The sequence below is a fragment of the Oryctolagus cuniculus genome, chromosome 12 (assembly GCF_051225735.1).
Source record: "Oryctolagus cuniculus isolate XC-2025 breed Fujian yellow rabbit chromosome 12, ASM5122573v1, whole genome shotgun sequence".
In the NCBI taxonomy this organism is placed as follows: domain Eukaryota; kingdom Metazoa; phylum Chordata; class Mammalia; order Lagomorpha; family Leporidae; genus Oryctolagus; species Oryctolagus cuniculus.
This window is the reverse complement of record NC_142878.1, coordinates 54,232,222-54,246,841: the sequence shown is the minus strand read 5'-3', so window position 1 is coordinate 54,246,841 and position 14,620 is coordinate 54,232,222. Positions and strand designations below refer to the sequence as shown.

Genomic DNA, 14,620 nt, shown 5'->3' with positions numbered 1-14,620 from the left:
TGTGACTTTATATATGTTATATATGCACAATATGTGTTGGATGTTTAGTATGGTTAGTATGGATATATGTGGTAGACTACACTTGGCTATAATTTGTGTTGTGGATATGTGTAAGGTGTATTTTATGTGTGTGTCTAATGTATGTGATATGTTTATATGTGTGGTGGGGGCGTAAATGTTTATGTGCTAAATAGAAGACAAGTCATGACAAGCCTTGATTGTGTTGGCAGCTTAGCTCCACTGAGATTGAATATGAAACATAAGTGTATAGTTCCCTACTCATAGCAGGCACTCAATGAAGTATTTTATTTTTTCATTTTCAACCTTTGACTCAATACAGTAATTTTCACTTTGATAAAACAAATCGTGATAAGTACCATTGATCATCTGCTCTCCCCGACTTTAGAAGATGGAGATTTCTTATATAAAAATACATGCATTGTCATTTGTGTGGAAGCTATAAATGCCTAGGATTAAAAAAAAAAAATCGTAGGCAGGCATTTGGTACCACAATTAAGTCACCAGCTATGACACGTACATCCTCTATCAGGTTCCAGTCCTGGCTCCTGTGCTGCGGATCCACGTTCCTGGTTGTGTGCAGCGTGCATGGCTTCAGTGCTTTGGTCCCTGCCTCCCGGGTAGGAGAGCAGAATTGAACTCAAGGTCCCTGCCTTCAGCCTGGCTCAGCCCTGGATACTGTGAGCCTTTGGGGAGGGGACCAGCAGATAGAAGCTCGCTCTCTGTCTTCCTCACTCTTTCAAATAAAATGAAAATAAATAACTAAAATAAAATATCTGCCTTGTTTAAAAAGAGAAATTCATCCTCTATCAAGCACAGGCAGACAGACTTCCCTGCGGGGCTCTTTCATTGCATTTTAGGTAGATGAAGATCTTGTGTTTTCTAGAACTGCACTTCTAGTAGAAGGTAGTGCAAATGAGTTTATGTGACAATAACCATGTATACTTAGCAGTGTTGACAAACCTTAAAATGCCACACTCCTCAAAAAAGGGGCTTAAGACTTAAATTTTGTTGGAGGGAAGTAAATGGAACAAGAAAATCTTGGGGAAAGCAGCTGCAAGAATTTTTTTGGTTAAGGGGGAAGAATTCTTTTTGTTAAGCAGGGAGAAAAGAGACAGACAAGAAATATTTGTTTCATGCACTTTTGCCGGCAACAGGTATAAGGATAAAGAGTGCTAATAATAAAAGCACTGTTCTTGAGCCTCTGCAATGTTGGGTGACTCCGGCCTTGAAGCATTAGAGAAAACATAAGATATCAACATTCTCAGTCAAATGTCTGAACATCTTCCAGAACTCTGATCTCAGTGAACAGCCAGTGTATCTCCATTGATCATGTTCCAAAGTAAGTTGCTCCACTTTGTAATTTTCAGTGAACCTAGAATTAGCAAACACCTGGAGGACAGTGACCTGGACGACAGTGACCTGGACCAAATAAACTCACAGGAGACCAGTTTTAAACCAACACTTATTCATCAATGGCTGATTCAATGTGGAGAATAAGGATTCCTTTTCTCATGTGATAAATTTCTCCTTAAAATACCACATTGACCAGCGCCGTGGCTCACTTGGCTAATCCTCCTTCTGCGGCGCTGGCACCCTGGGTTCTAGTCCCGGTCGGGGCGCCGGATTCTGTCCCGGTTGCTTCTCTTCCAGTCCAGCTCTCTGCTGTGGCCAGGGAGTGCAGTGGAGAATGGCCTACGTGCTTGGTCCCTGCACCCGCATGGGAGACCAGGAGGGGGCATCTGGCTCCTGGCTTCGGATTGGCGCAGTGCACTGGCTGTAGCGGACATTTAGGGGGTGAAACAATGGAAGGAAGACCTTTCTCTCTGTCTCTCTCTCTCTCACTGTCTAACTCTGTCTGCCAAAAAAAAAAAAAAAAAGAATACCACATTAGTTCCTTGGCTGGACTCCTGTAACTAAAGTCAGATTAATGAGAAAAAACAAAGTTTAGTTACACATTATCTCTTACATATATGGGAGAAAGTCAAGAATGAGTAACTCAAAAAGGTGGCTAGAACTTGGGCTTATGCACTGTGGAAGCTCAGAAAAATCACACCCCAAAAATTGGTGCTTTGGCATTGAGTACTTTGAACTTCAGAGAACCAAAGTCTTTCTGATCTTTTCCTGTCCCTCTCTCTCACCTCATGTTCCCTTCTAAAGCACAGAGAGAGGACTGGAATTGTCATGGACACGTTTTCTGGTTTCATATCAAACAAAAGATTAACTCATAGGAAAAGGAGAGCAAAGATCTAATAATATTTCACCCAGTGACACTTTAACACTTTACCACAAGTAGCCATCTGTTCGTGGGAGGACTACTACTCGAGAAATTTTATTTGCAGAGCAGATTTGCCTTTTATTCTCCATGCATTACATCCCTTCAACCTCCTATAGCTTCTTCTTCTTCTTTTTTTTGGTCTTCTTTTTCTGTTGGTTCACCCCCTAACTGGCCGCTATAGCCGGTGCACTGCACTGTTCCGAAGCCAGGAGCCAGGAGCCAGGTGCTTCTCCTGGTCTCCCATGGGGTGCAGGGCCCAAGGACTTGGGCCACCCTCCACTGCACTCCCGGGCCACGCAGAGAGCTGGACTGGAAGAGGAGCAACCGGGACAGAATCCGGCGCCCCGACCGGGACTAGAACCCCGTGTGCCGGCGCTGCAGTCGGAGGATTAGCCTAGTGAGCCATGGCACCGGCCAATATCCTATAGCTTCTTACTGCCTCCCTCAGAATCCCAAGTCCCTTTTCCTTTCTGTAGCTCAGAATATTATTTAAACTTCCACAGTCTGGCCCTTCTTTGAGTCGCATATTTGGCAGGGCTTCCATGCACAGGCAGGTAAATAAACTTGCATGCCTTTTCTCCTGTTAGTCTTTTATCAATTTCCTCAAATTTTGAAACTTCAGAGGGTGATGGGGAAGCATCTTGAGCCCCTATAATTTAATCTTCCACTAAAACAAAGGACAAGAGTGTGGTGAGGCAAGCTCTAGGGAGACGACCAGGAAAAGTGTGGAAGAACCGTAGAAAGATTTGTTATCTAGATTTAAGTCAGTGGCTTTTCCAGAGGTAAGGGTCCCATGATTTAAACTAGTGCTTCTCTTCCTGGATGGAGAGGGAGACACCTACATGAAAATGAAGTGTCTCCTCTGAAGGGAGGAGAGAACTTCCACTTTGACTATGACCCTGTCGGAATAAGATCAAAGTCGGTGAACTCAAAAGGCTTCCATAGCCTTGGCAACTCATGACTAGAGCCTAGGGAGATTACTGATGCCATAAACAGGAGTGTCAAATTGTTAAGTCAACAACAGGAGTCACTGTGTACTTACTTCTCATGTGGGATCTGTCCTTAGTGTGTTGTCCAATGTGAAGTAATGCTATAACTGGTACTGAAACAGTATTTTACACTTTGTGTTTCTGTGTGGGTGCAAACTGATGAAATCTTTACTTAATATATACTAAATTGATCTTCTGTATATAAAGAGAATTGAAAATGAATCTTGATGTGAATGGAATGGGAGAGGGAGCGGGAGATGGGAGGGGTGTGAGTGGGAGGGAAATTATGGGGGGGGAGGAAGCCATTGTAATCCATAAACTGTACTTTAAAAATTTAGATTTACTAAATTAAAAAAATGAAAAAAAAGTTCATGAAAAAAAAGAAAATGAAATGTCTCTATAAACGTAAATTTCCTTTATAAAACTGTAATTTAATACTCTACTTTCAGAGCTTCTCTTGGGTTTGCTGTTTCTCAAAGGAGTTAATTCAAAATAATCTCTTTGTCAAAGAAGGCTATTTGAGGGTGGCATTTTCTTGTCTATTGTCGCTGTTGGTAGCCTTTCACCAATACCTCATTTGAGAAACCCATTTTTTAAAGTCTTTTTTTAGCTTTTAATTTAGTGAGAGAAATGCATAGGGGAGTGAGGGCTTAATCTAAGGGAAAAAGCAAAGTCTAGAAACTAAGTCGGGGTCCACACAGAGCAGAGAGCAGGCCAGGAGCCACGTGCAGTGAGTGAGTGGTTATGAGCAGCCACAGGCAGCTTAGCAGGAGCAGTGAAGCGGAGGCGGAGAGAGTAGGCCAGGGCAGCCGTGTGCAGCAAGCACGTAGGCGGGGGAACAGGGAGCAGCGGCCGGAGGCCACACGCCCTGAAGACACGGGCAGCGAGGGCAATATGGCCAAAAGGCGAGAGACTCTTTAAATGTTCCTCTCATATCAGTTTAGCAGCTGCTGGGTCAAAACAGCACAGGAGGAAAAGGGCTTTAGGCCAATCAGGACCACAGGTTTGAGTTCTGCCTGTGGCTTCCGCGATTCAGCACTTCTAGCAGCTGCATATTCACTTCCCTTGGGGTGTTGTCCTTCCTCTTCTGGGTACAGGCTTGGGTCCATCAAGGTTCCCAGTCTTCTCTACTGCGAAAGGAATGATCCTGATGATACTAGACATCTGGGGACCCTGTTAGCCCACGGCAACCTCAGGGGGGGTCCTGGGCTTCAGAGAGGGATTGAAACCCAGTCAGCGGGCAGGCACCGCGGCTCACTAGGCTAATCCTCCGCCTGCGGCGCCGGCACACCGGCTTCTAGTCCCGGTCGGGGCGCCGGATTCTGTCCCGGTTGCCCCTCTTCCAGGCCAGCTCTCTGCTGTGGCCAGGGAGTGCAGTGGAGGATGGCCCAAGTGCTTGGGCCCTGCACCCCATGGGAGACCAGGAGAAGCACCTGGCTCCTGCCATCGGATCAGCGCGGTGCGCCGGCCTCAGCGCGCCAGCCGCGGCGGCCATTGGAGGGTGAACCAACGGCAAAAGGAAGACCTTTCTCTCTGTCTCTCTCTCTCACTGTCCACTCTGCCTGTCGGAAAAAAAAAAAAAAAAAAAAAAAAAAAGCCCAGTCAGCGGCCAGCCAAGTGGAGAAGGCAAGACAGTTTCCTTAAAGTGTCCAGGAGCAGCTCCTCCGGAGAGCAGTTGTTTCGGTTCCTCCTGGTGGGGTTTGACAAGTGGCTGCTGACACTAGGCAGAATATTCATCTTATTTCCAGGAAAGGGATGGCATCTTCCTGGAACAGGAATCCACCTCTTTTCTCCTTCAATTGTTATTTTTGTAGGTTGTCATGGCAATTGTAAACTGTCATGATGTTTATTATTTTACTGTTTACAATGAGGACATAATAAGGTTTTAGGTCAGGCTGGGGGTACATCTTGAATCCAGTTCCTTTGCCTGTATCTTGTTCTTCAGGCCACTTCCTGGTGGAACTTGCCACGTATTATCTCTCTCTCTCTCTTTTTTTTTTGACAGGCAGAGTGGATAGTGAGAGAGAGAGACAGAGAGAAAGGTCTTCCTTTTTGCCATTGGTTCACTCTCCAATGGCCACCGCGGCCAGCGCACTGCGGCGGGCGCACCGCGCTGATCCGAAGGCAGGAGCCAGGTGCTTCTCCTGGGCTCCCATGGGGTGCAGGGCCCAAGGACTTGGGCCATCCTCCACTGCACTCCCTGGCCACAGCAGAGAGCTTGCCTGGAAGAGGGGCAACCAGGACAGAATCTGGCGCCCCGACCAGGACTAGAAGCCGGTGTGCAGGCGCCACTAGGTGGAGGATTAGCCTAGTGAGCCGCGGCACCGGCCCCGTATTATCTCAATGAGATCCTAGCTAGGCTAACCAGACTCTACTGCAGGAGATTGGAATATGCCACCCTAAAATATGACTGTAGGAGGCCAGAATATCACCCCAAATATGCCTCTGGAAAGACACCACCAGCAATGAACTTGCATTTCTCCCATTCTGCCTCCTCACCTGCCTCCTCACCAACATTAGTATTGTCAGGTTTTGTATATTTTTTTAATTTTATCCATTCCTATACAGGTGGTATTCAATTCTTTTTTTTAAAGATTAATTTTTATTTATTTGAAAGACAGAGTCACAGACAGAGGTAGAGACAGAGAGAGAGGTCTTCCATCCACTGGTTCACGGCCGGAGCTGCACTGATGGGAAGCCAGGAGCCAGGAGCTTCTTCCAGGTCTCCCACGCGGGTACAGGGGCCCAAGGACTTGGGCCATCTTCTGTTTTCCCAGGCCATAGCAGAGAGCTGGATGGGAAGAGGAGCAGCCGGGACTAGTACCGGCGCCCATATGGGATGCCAGCGCTTTAGGCCAGGGCTTTAACCCGCTGTACCACAGCACCAGCCCCGGTATTCAATTCTTCAATTTGCAGTTCTCTAATGATATGTGAAGAGATTAAGAACCCAAGAAAGTAACATAAGAATTAATTTTTTTTTAATTTTTTTTTTTTTTTTGATAGGCAGAGTGGACAGTGAGAGAGAGAGACAGAGAGAGAAAGGTCTTCCTTTGCCGTTGGTTCACCCTCCAATGGCCGCCGCTGCAGCCGGCGCACCGCACTGATCCGATGGCAGGAGCCAGGAGCCAGGTGCTTTTCCTGGTCTCCCATGGGGTGCAGGGCCCAAGGACCTGGGCCATCCTCCACTGCACTCCCTGGCCACAGCAGAGAGCTGGCCTGGAAGAGGGGCAACCGGGACAGAATCCGGCGCCCCGACCGGGACTAGAAGCCGGTGTGCCGGCGCCGCAAGGTGGAGGATTAGCCTATTGAGCCACGGCGCCGGCTAAGAATTAATTTAAACTAAAAACTTCTACATATTCAGCAACAGCAGCACACACACACCACCTATGCTTCAGCCAGTTCTCTTGAATATTCAGCTGCCATTGAACCCCCTCTAGTGGATTTTCCTCTCTGAAAGAATACTGTAAGAACACTGACCTTGGTGAATTCAGCTCCCATACTTCTCTGCCGCCGGGGGCAAAATCTCCAGCTAGAGAGAAGACAGCCCAATCACATCAGCAGCAAGCACCCAGTGAATCTTTCATACATCCCCCACTGAAGCCTGAACACAAAAACAAAAACTTTTTGTTAGGTTGGTATAGCATCTCTGGCTATGTAGTGTGTTACTTACCATGAATATGTAAATAAACGTCATCTTTTTTCCTGTTCATTGATCTATTTTCAGTTCATTCAAAAGTCCCTCCCTCTCAACTTCGGAACCTAAAGTAGTAGAGGAAATGCCCAACAATGTGATGTTGAGCCTCTTGTCGCAGAGTAGCATCCTCACATCTTCTTGGATGAAATGTCTGCTCACGCATTTTGCCTGATTTTTTCCATTTGGGTTGTCTTCTTCTTGTTAGATTTCAAGAGTTCTTCCTATATTTTTGGAAAATAGTTCTTTATCAGACATCTTTTCCAAATATTCTCTCCTAGTCTCTCACTTCTATTTTCTTCTCTTTTTTTTAACTTTTATTTAGTAAATATAAATTTCCAAAGTACAGTTTATGGATTACAATGGCTTCCCCCCCCCCACAACTTCCCTCCCACCCGCACCCCTCCCATCTCCCGCTCCCTCTCCCATTCCATTCATCAAGATTCATTTTCAATTATCTTTCTCACTTCTCTTTTCAATCTCTTAACAGTGCCTGTTGCAGCACAGGAATTTTTTTATTTTAATGAAGTTTTATTTGTCCATTTCTTATTTTCATGGAGTGTGCTTTTGGTGTTATTTCTAAAACTTCATCATCAAAATTTAAAGAAAACCAGCTTGTCTCCTATGCTATCTTCTAGAATTTCTAGTTTTGCACTTCAAATTTCAATCTATGACTCATTTGAGTTCCTTTCTGTAGAAGGTATAATACCTATGCTTCATGAAAATATTTAAGATCTAGAGCCATTAAAAGACTGTTTTGTGTGTGTGTGTGTATTTTGCCTGTGTCAAGTTGATCTTGTACAACTGGTTGAAAACATACTATTTTCTCCTTGTATCACTTTTGCTCCTTTTAAAAAAAAGTTTATTGGCCAGCGCCACGGCTCACTTGGCTAATCATCCGCCTGTGGTGCTGGCACCCCGGGTTCTAGTCCTGGTTGGGGCACCGGATTCTGTCCTGTTGCTCCTCTTCCAGTCCAGCTCTCTGCTGTGGCCCAGGAAGGCAGTGGAGGATGGCCCAGGTGCTTGGACCCTGCACCCACATGGGAGACCAGGAGGAGACACCTGGCACCTGGCAGCACGCCGGCCGTAGTGGCCATTTGGGGAGTGAACCAATGGAAGGAAGACCTTTCTCTCTGTCCCTCTCTCTCACTAACTCTGCCCGTCAAAAAAAAGTTTATTATATTTCTATGGGTTTATTTCTGCACTTCCTGTTCTGTTCCATTGACTTGTCTATTCTTTCACCATTATCACATGACCTTAATTTCTACAGACTTATGGCAAATTCTCAGCTTTGGTAGCGTCACTTTTATGCCTTTGTTCTTTTTCAGCATTGTGTTGACTATTCTGAAATTTTTGTCCTTCTTAAGACCTTCAAAATCAATTTTGTCAACATTCACAAACTTAATTGATGAGACATGGATTATGCTGAATCTATAGATCAAGCTGGGAAGATCTGACATCTTAATAATACTGATTTTTCCTATGCACAAATATAGAATAGCTAAATATTTATTTATTTGATTTTATTCATCAGAGTTTGTATTTTTCTCATACAAATCTTTACATGATTCTGCTAGACTTGCCTAAGTATTTCACTTTTCTTTGGTGCGATATAAATGATACAGTGTTTTAAATTTGAAATTTCAGGCCGGCACCGCGGCTCACTAGGCTAATCCTCCGCCTAGCGGCGCCGGCACACCGGGTTCTAGTGCCGGTTGGGGCGCCGGATTCTGTCCCGGTTGCCCCTCTTCCAGGCCAGCTCTCTGCTGTGGCCAGGGAGTGCAGTGGAGGATGGCCCAGGTGCTTGGGCCCTGCACCCCATGGGAGACCAGGAAAAGCACCTGGCTCCTGGCTCCTGGCTCCTGCCATCGGATCAGCGCGGTGCGCCGGCCGCAGCGCGCCGGCCGCGGCGGCCATTGGAGGGTGAACCAACGGCAAAGGAAGACCTTTCTCTCTGTCTCTCTCTCTCACTGTCCACTCTGCCTGTCAAAAAAATAAAAAAAAAAAATAAATAAAAAATTTAAAAAAAAAAGAAAGAAATTTCAGCTGTTCATTGCTAATATATAATAAAGCAGTAGACTTTTTTATATTAACCTTGTATACTACCACATTTTTACAAACAGATGTCCTTTTATCCTGTAGACATTTGGAGCCATTGAATACTAATCTGTAAGTAACATGAGCGGTGGATCGGAAGGAAAGCTGGCCGGAGGCAGAATGTCCACGTGGAAAGCTTGTATGTGAGCCCGCCACAAGACAAAGAGTTTCTGAATAAGGATATTGCACCACCAATAAATAAATAAGAAGCCACTGAAGAGGAAAACCCCTAAACTTTCCTTTCTCATTCATGCTTATAGTACTTTACTATCTGAGCCCTTTCCACCCCCTTCACCTACCATAAGTATTCTACAAATTTCAGTCCAAGTGCTGTGCCCTCCAATCATTCTTCCAGCTTCCCTCCATTCTATCTTCCTCACAATCCTTATCTTTTAATGTGCTCTCTGTGTCATTTATAGTTATTTTAAATTTTAATTCACTTATTTATTTGAGTGGCATAGAGACAGACAGAAATCTCCCATTTCCCACTCCACAAATGGCACACAACCACTGGGGCTGTGGCAGGCAAAGCCAGTGGCAGAGAACTCAGTCTGGGTCTCTCATGTGGGTGGCAAGGACCCAACTATTTAAGCCATCACCTGTTGCCTTCCAGGTTATGCATTAGGAGGAAGATGGAATCAGGAGTTTAGCCAGGTCAAATCCAGGGATCCCAATAGGGGATGCAGGAGTCCCAGGCACTGTGTTAACTGCTGTGCTAAATGCACCTATATTTATTAATATTTAACATACGTGCCCATATTCTTATCTTGTTCATTATATCAGGAGATTCTGAACCTGAACAGTGCATACCTCCTCTAATAAATACATGTGTAGGTCAATAGTGCATTCACGTCTTTTGCTGGAATTCACAATGCACCTACTAGATGGTAGGTATATATCATATTTACCTGACATGTTCTCTCAAGGAACTGAAATCATGGAATTTCAAAGATCTGAAGTCTCAGATCAGAGGAAAGCACTCAACTCATATCAGGAAGTGAGGTGTAACAGTCAGTCTTGTCCTCCTGCTGCAAAGACCATGTGTGAAACCCTGGGTTTCTCGTTACTAGGCCTCAGGATATTTCTTCCTCTTCCTTACAGAGGCAGCTCTGACAGACGTGGGAGAAGATGCAGAGAAAATCCGCTGAAGCTGGGACTAACCACTGCCTCTGCTGTAGGCAGAGACCTGGTCAAAGGAGACACCTGATGGCTGGGATGAGTAGAGCTGTGACAACAGTGGGGAAGAAGTGGTCAGATAATGGAGGATAAATATTGCAAGAGAGAAGAAGGAAGACACCAGGTTTCTGACATGAGGGTCATCAAGCGCATGAATACAAGACAAAGAGAACAATGGGCCTTGTCGATCACAGCAAAGGGCTGCTCATCTCATCTTCCTCCTCACTGGGCTACTCAGGTTCTCCATAGAAGCACGAGACTCTATGTGACAGAGAAGGAGTGTGTGTGTGTGTGTGTGTGTTTTAAAGAAGTATGAAAAATTAAAAGACTACAGAAATCTAAATCAATACGATTAATAACTTCAGCTTCTGCTACTATCATTGTGTTCTCTATCTACAAAGAAAGGTGGTGTTAGAAGTTCTGGGATGCTTGTCTGTCCTCCTGCTGCTGCTGAGACTGCCTGGGATGTGTGCATCCATTCCGTGCTTGGTCTAAGTGTCACACTGAGGTTCACTGGAATGAAATTCAGCACTTTCAACCAAGCCTTCTCGAGTGAAACAAAGCAATGAGAAATGTTAATCACTATACCCGGCAGTGGAAACTTGCAAAACAGCTCTTTCCAGAACGGCTGCTGCTCTGTGACTTTCCAAAAATTATCTGCAAGAATGGTCAGCATTACTGACCAACAAAGCTCAAAGCCTGTCAACACAACCCCCTGCAGACTCACTGCTGCTGTTAGCTCAAGCAGACACCGGATATGAGCAGAGATTTATTTTGTTTGAAAGGCAGTGTTACAGAGAGAGGGACACACACACACACACACACACAGATCTTCCATCTGCCAGTTCACTCCCCAAGGGGCCACAATGCCAGGAGCCCCATCCAGGTCTCCCATGTGGGTTGCAAGACCCCAAAGACTTGGGCCATACTCTGCTGACCTCCCCAGCCACACTAGCTGGAGCTGGATCAGAAGTGAAACAGCCGAGACTCCAACTGGCACCCATATGGGATGCTGGCCATCCAGGCAGCAGTCTAACCTACTATGCCACAATGTCCATCCTCAAGTGGAACTTCTTCCTGGTATCTTATGTGGGTGCAAGGGCCCAAGCACTTGAGCCATCTTTGCTGCTTTCCCAGCCCATTAACAGGGAGCTGGATTGGAAGTGGAGCAGCCAGGACTGGAACCAGTGCCTGTAGGGGATGCCGGCACCACAGATGGAGGCTTTACCTGCTATACCAGTGCCTGGCCCTGAGTGGAGGATTTTTGAAGGATCCTGACACAAACCACAGCAGAGAGACACGGGGAAACTACAGCAGAGGATGAAACTAGGGCAGCCCCTTCTGGGAAAATTGCCTTCATTTCAAAGACGCCAGCCAGGCCAGCAAACAACCCCCTCATAGAAGTAGGGCCCATAAAAAAATAAAAATTAAAATTTAACAAAAAAGAAATAGGGCCCATTAACAGCAACTGCATCCCATCTTCGCTATCTATAACAGGTCTCAACCAAACCATGCACTTCTTGTGGCCACACTTGGCTCTCTCAACATCACCAATGCCTTTCTCCGAATTGACTTTATTCTTTAAAAAGATTTATTTATTTGTTATTTGAAAGCAGAGTTACAGAGAGGCAAAGGCACAGAAAAACAGAGAGAGAGAGAGAGAGTGAGAGAGAGAGAGAGAGAGGAGTCTTCCATCCACTGGTTCACTCCCCAAATGGCCATAATCACCCAAAACTGAGCCGATCAAAAATCAGGAGGCAGGAGCTTCTTCCAGGTGTCCCACATGGGTGCAGGGGCTCAAGGACTTGGACCATCTTCTACTGCTTTCCCAGGCCATAGCAGAGAGCTGGATCTGAAGTGGAACAGCTGGGACTTGAACCAGTACCCATATGGGATGCCAGCACTGCAGGAGGTGGCTTTACCTGCTATACCACAGTGCTGGCTCCCAGAATTGACTTTTGCTTCCCAGTATATGGACGATGTCTGCTTCACAGAAGTTGTACTTTGGGCTACCTCACTCTAATGCTGCTGGGAGCATTAGAGAGCACAGGATATGGGGCTTCTCATTCTCTCTCTCTCTCTGTAAAAAGAGAGAAAGAGAGAGAGAGAGAGAGAATGAACCCAGGATAGCAGACCAGAGTTGGGACATAAAAAAGTAAGATTCCTTTCTGCCTTGGAGCTGTGTGTGTTGAGGAAGGCCATGGAGCAGAGGGCAAAGAAGGGTCCAGAGCTCCGGATTTTTAAACTTGTGATTTTGGCCAAGCGTTGCTGCAGTGTGCTCGCAGCAATAAAATCACTTATTTTGTTTGAAAGGCAGTGTTACAGAGAGAGGGACACTTCTGCTGCTGCACTCTGATGAGCGTGAGTGGGTTGGAGATCCCCTTTCAAATCACTGCCAGCCTGTACTCAAAGGAGAAGTGTTCTGGTCTTAGGGCCCAGGGCCACCTTTGAGGTCTCTTGGGGGCTCATTTCACTCCCCTCAACCCTGTGCATTTGACACACTGGAGCAAGGAATTGCTTTTTTTGTTGTTTTGTTTTAAATTCCAATGTTGTTTCATGTTTAAAAGGAAAAAAAGAATTCTGTGGATAGAATATTTACATGCTAGATGTACTGACATGTGTTCTAGTAAGGCTCACATCACATACTAATTAGATGATTTGATGAAATTACTTAAATAAAGTCATAGTTTTCCCATATGTAAACTGGTGTGAGGCAAAGATATTATGCAATCAATATTTGTCTTAAACCATGTCCTGGGGCCGGTGTTGTGACACAGCGGGTAAAGCCACCGCCTGCAGTGCCAGCATCCTATATGGCGCCGGTTCAAGTTCCGGCTGTTCCTCTTCCAATCCAGCTCTCTGCTATGGCCTGGGAAAGCAGTAGAAGATGGCCCAAGTCCTTGAGCCCCTGCACCCGTGTGGGAGACCTGGAAGAAGCTCCTGCCTCCTGGCTTCGGATCGCCTAGTTCCGGCTGTTGCGGCCAATTGAGGAGTGAACCAGCAGATGGGAGACCTCTCTCTCTCTCTCTGCCTCTGCCTCTCTGTAACTCTGCCTTTCAAATAAACAAATAAATAAATAAATATTTTTTTAAAAAATCATATCCCTAAAGTGTATGAAGAATCACTTTGTTATACTATAGAAAAATATAGTTTTTAATTAATTTAAATAGCAGCAGAAAATACACTGTAACAATTGAAATTGTCCTATTTGACCATTGGTATCATTTGATAAAAACTGAACAATAGCTCTCTACTCAAGAACAAATAAGCAAGTCCTCCATTACTTCAAATTTTGCTCAAGCTTTACGTAGTTCCATTGAAACCACTGTCTAAGTTTACATTGCGAGCTGATGGTACTTTCACACAGAGTCCAACATTGGTGCCAGAGGTATCCCAAATCTTTTCTCTTTGTTTCTACTTTAAAAATGGTTTTTATCTATTTATTTAGTTTATTTTTAAAGACAGAGACAGCGAGATCTGATATCTGCTGGTTCACTACCCAAATGCCTGCAAAAACTGGGGCTGAACCAGAGAGAAGGAGGAGCTTAGAACTCACCCAGTGAGTGAGAGGCAGGGACCAAAGTATCTGAGCCATCACCCAAGGCCTCCGAGGGTGCACATTACCAGGAAACATATTGGAGGTCCAGACCCAGGCATGCCATGTGGAATGTAAGAGTCCTAAGTGGAATCTTAATCATGTGCCAAATGTCCAACCCTAAGTCATATTTTTCATTTGTAAAGTTGTTTTTGAGAATGCCATCCTACCTTGACAGTGCTAATGAAAACAGAGAAACTGTTGTTTGCTCACATTGGGAGTTCAGTTGCAAAGGAAACCCAAGGTGTGGGGATGGCAATAGCAGGGTCAAAGCGCCTCACAGGATGAGGATTCTTCTAGACCACTTACACTTGATGGTGGAGTTCCTGAGTTCTTAAAGAGCCTCGTAGACTTATTATATTTTTATTGTGATCAAACACTTTTCCAAATTTAATCAATTCTGATAATACAAAGCATAAGATAACACTCAAAACAAGTAAATTTTGTTTTTCTTCTGCCTAATATATTGAAATAAAGAAGCTATAAAAACAGTGGAGTCCATTTTATTTCTCTTAACTCTTCATGGATGAAATCACACATTTGGAGTGTATCCAATATTATTTTGGATACTTTCACTTGCTATATGATACATTCATAAGTAAAATACAATGTTCCTAGGTGTGATTTTAAAATATATTTGTATAAATACAATCAATTGGTCCAAACCATTCTGAGACTTGTTTTTTTCTCTCAACTGTGTTTCCAAGACCTATCAATTTGAAATGTGTATCTCATTCCTTTATTTTTGCTGATTGATTACATTTCTCTTCATGTTA

At 44.8% G+C, this 14,620-nt stretch overlaps 1 protein-coding gene across 1 annotated transcript in view; it reads right to left on the bottom strand.

Annotated features, from left to right (window-relative positions):
• Positions 1-6,700: 6,700 nt before the first annotated feature.
• Positions 6,701-14,620, bottom strand: part of RNASE1 (ribonuclease A family member 1, pancreatic) — a 143,851-nt gene continuing 135,931 nt past the window's right edge. Inside the window, exons 5-7 of the transcript XR_016217983.1 lie at positions 7,139-7,200; positions 6,956-7,044; positions 6,701-6,814 (exon numbers count right to left, since the gene is read on the bottom strand). The gene's annotated coding sequence lies outside the window, so the exon portion shown is untranslated. The remainder of the gene's footprint in view (positions 6,815-6,955; positions 7,045-7,138; positions 7,201-14,620) is intronic.